We start from the raw sequence: 4,408 nt of genomic DNA on the forward strand, positions 1-4,408 counted from the left end.
TCACTATAAATTACAATCTGAGATAGCAGACGTCACTATAAATTACAATCTGAGATAGCAGACGTCACTATAAACTACAGTCTGAGATAGCAGACGTCACTATAAACTACAGTCTGAGATAGCAGACGTCACTATAAATTACAATCTGAGATAGCAGACGTCACTATAAACTACAATCTGAGATAGCAGACGTCACTATAAATTACAATCTGAGATAGCAGACGTCACTATAGATTACAATCTGAGATAGCAGACGTCACTATAAACTACAGTCTGAGATAGCAGACGTCACTATAAATTACAATCTGAGATAGCAAACGTCACTATAAATTACAATCTGAGATAGCAGACGTCACTATAAACTACAGTCTGAGATAGCAGACGTCACTATAAATTACAATCTGAGATAGCAGACGTCACTATAAACTACAGTCTGAGATAGCAGACGTCACTATAAATTACAATCTGAGATAGCAGACGTCACTATAAATTACAATCTGAGATAGCAGACGTCACTATAAACTACAGTCTGAGATAGCAGACGTCACTAATTTTAGAACCTGGTAATCCACTTCTGGAACCTAGTTCTTTCAAAAAGCGGAGAAGCACTCTGTACACCTGATTGGTACTTTTCCAACTCAAGCACGACTCGATTTGTACTGGATTTTATCCGGTGTCTTATGTTTATTTTTGTAGTAACATGATGTGAATTGTAAGACACAGAAAAAATCCACCACAATGTTTTGTTATGTTGTTGGTCTTTTGTTATCTGTCTGTATACTGTTGTTGTAATGCGATCGTCCACATCACACAGGCTTATCTGCATGACTCACGTGATGTATGGAGTATGTGGTGTAGGCTTATGTAATGTCTCATTACAAGCTACACACGAAATTTCAGCCCGATGATCGGTTAAAAACTGTAGGAGTTAGTTGGTCGCCCAACTGGCCGAATACAATGGTGTAGCTGTAGCTTGTAGTACTGTCAAAATTTTACTGAGGGAAAACCCTACAAAAGTTGGCGGCAGCTGAGCAAAAAGTTTAGAATTCTTCAACTTGCGCTACAAGCTACAGCCACAGCTACACCATTGTATTCAGGGGGTAACTACGCCGCCATTTTATCATTGAAAAATTTCACATTAGCCTATTGATATACTTAATCAAACTAAATAAACTCCAAAAGAAAATAATGTTTTTCCTTTGTATTATACGCTGATGAAAATGACACTCGATTTCGTGTTTACAAAATGTTATTACCCCTTAATGACAAAAAAATAAATAATGTAGAAATTTTCAAAAACAAAAATACATACCTAATATTTATTTTAATTTATAAAAAAATGAAAAAAAAACAGGTTGTATGGTAGTTCGAATTTTATCGATTCCAAAATGGTAAAGAGCAAGTAAAAAATCATAGTTATACGGAATAATGGAATTTCATTTATTTAACTGTTTTTCATTCTGGGGGTAACACTATGTATAACTGCCGCCCCGGGTGCCACCCATGCTAGCTACGCCACTGCTCCCAAAATAATAAAATATAATGATTTATTCATATTTTTTGTTTATATTTTTCGTGTTTTTTGGTTCATTTTTTGTTAATTTAAACTAATATTTAGTTGAGAGCCCTTTATCAAATACAACGGCATGCAATCTCTTTGGCATTAGCCCCGTTCCATTGGAGGTGGTAGTTTACTCATGAGTAGATCTAGTACTAGAATTAACACCTGATCTTCTACTCGAGCATAGAGGAAGGAATACTCCATTAGTATTCCTTCCTCTATGTACTCGAGGAGATAGGAATATGTAGTTGTTGTACTAGATTTCTACTCACGACTAAACTACCACCTCCAATGGAACAGGGCTATTGTGTCTATTAAAGACTATCATAAATTTTAATAAGCAGTGTAAATTCACAAACGAATCACTGCAGAGATGATTTGCGATCATTCCTGTAGCACGTTCATAAACGCAAATAAATAGCATCACTTAAAAGTCAATCGTTCATTATTGCAAATTTGGATAAACTGATGCGCAAATATCACACAAAAAAGCATCAAGAATTGTCTTGATAACTTGGTGATGCCGACGCGATTTGGAGTAAAAATGAAGGAAAAGGACAATGAAAAGTATTTAATCAAATTCTAAATTGTTTATAAATGAATAAATTTGAAGAAATTTAGGGAATATTTTACCAGCACACAAATTAAACAACTAATGGAAAGCAAATTAATATATGAAGGTGAATTTATTGGAGGCAGAAAATCGAAGTCAGTATTGTGGACTGTGGAGGAATGTTCTGGAGGAGATAAAATGTGAGGCTCCAGATTTTAATTATAACAAAGAGTTTTTATTAGTACATTTTCATCATTAAGCAAAAATTGTTTTTAAACGTAAAACTTTTTGTCGATCAGCATCGCATCGTCATCAGCTGAGTAACGATCAGCATCGCAAAAAAACAGTGATGCGTAATCACTTCCAAAAAATTTGACGTTTGTGAATTTACCCGTAATAATTAATAAATTACTTTCTTTTTTTTTGACTATCATAAATTTGATGGTATTTGTCCCCATTCTGATCGAATTAGTTCCATCAGATCTGTGCAATTTGAAAGCTTTCGCTTTCTCATCTCCCGATCTACAAGATCCTATAAATTTTCAGAACATTGACATTGGCCATTTCCAAAAAGCTTTTTATTACCCGGCTGGTGTTTTTGGGGTCGTTGTGATGTGTAAACAAGCGATCTTTTCCACACATGGTCCCCAAAAATAAATAAAAGGATATCCTATTGGATCTATCTTCTTCTAGTTTTTTGAGAAAATTGAAAATTAAAAAAATACCTTTTTATCAGATTTGTATTTTTTAGTTGTTTTCGTGTTTACATAAACATAATGCATGCACGCTGTATGCCCCCTTGCAACCCCCCTGCTTGGGCTCACTATTATAGGATTTGGGGTGGGTGCGAGTTTGGGTGTAAGCAAATTTTCTTCAGAATTTAAAAGTTTTTTTCGAATTCAAAAAAAAACTTTATACAACCTTGATCCCACCCCAAATCCTATAGTGTGCCCAAGCAAGGGGGTTGCAGGGGGCAGCATGTCCCCCCTTACCCATCTCACTTTGATAGGCCTTGAACTTCATAGCTTTATCATTTTTATAAAAAAAAATCGCGAGATTCTTAGGACCAATTTCAAATGGCCTAAAAGAAGCAACGAAGTTGTCTGACCGGGACAGATGACCCAAAAAGGAAGTTAAAATCCTGAGAACCCGCGAAACGGAGCAGTCTTTTACTTTTAAGTTAAAAACCTTTATAATTGGCGAAAATAGTAAAAAAAAAATGAAAATCTGATAAAAAGGTAATTTTCTTATTTTCAATTTTCTCGGAAACTATAAGGCATATGGTTTTCAGTATTTGATAAGAAATTGATTGAGGCAGTTTATTTCATTGATTAATTTAATATTTAAACTCACAGCCTTGGTAAAAATAGTATTTAATGTTTTTTTGTTTCAACTTTTTTTCCCCAAATTTTGACTTTGAAGTTGATTATTTCGAGAAAAATTAATTGAAATAATTTGATTTAAAAAATAGAACTAAGTGTACAATTCTGGCTTTCAAAAATCATCATTTATAACTGTAAGTGTTGCCGTTGTTTTTTAATATTTTTTTTTGTTTTTTGTATTTTACGTGATATTTTAGAAAATTGCCCCTCCCGACTAAACGGGGGGAGATAGACCCACCCTCCCATAGTAAAAAATGATTGTATTGAACTCCTTTACAAAATACCGTTATCAATTCTTGTCGTCTAAGTTATCGTACTCATGCCCAGCAATGATTTGGCTGAAAATTCAATAATTTAGTTTTATTTGAATAAACTTCACCCTAAAAAATTAAAAGAACAAACACCATTATTTGTGTGTTTAGTTTTTTTTTTTTTTTTATATATATATATTTATATATAGTTTATTTAACTGACTAATACATAAAATTAATATATATTTTAACATTACATGCTATTTCATGATGTACCTCAGCCAACACATGATTCATAAATAAAGTTAATATAGAAAGTTTGTGTTGATTTGATTTTTATTTATTTGTTGATTTTTTTTTTTTGTTTTGTTTATATTATCTTTTATAGATAATAAAATAAGCATTTTTTCGTCTTCATCAAATCTCTTTGAACCAAAGACAATATATGAATATCAATATATATTTATTTATAAAGAAATAAAATGAACATTTGAAATGTGTCAATAAATATTGTATATTAACAGCAAATATATAAGCATTATTAGTTTCTTTTTATATATATATATATTAAAAAAAATAAAAAATTGACATTTATTTTTATTCTTTCTCTTGTTTTCGCCATTCTTACTAAATTTAGCAAAAAAAATTAAAAATATAACTT

Source organism: Episyrphus balteatus, chromosome X, assembly GCF_945859705.1.
Source record: "Episyrphus balteatus chromosome X, idEpiBalt1.1, whole genome shotgun sequence".
In the NCBI taxonomy this organism is placed as follows: Eukaryota; Metazoa; Arthropoda; class Insecta; order Diptera; family Syrphidae; genus Episyrphus; species Episyrphus balteatus.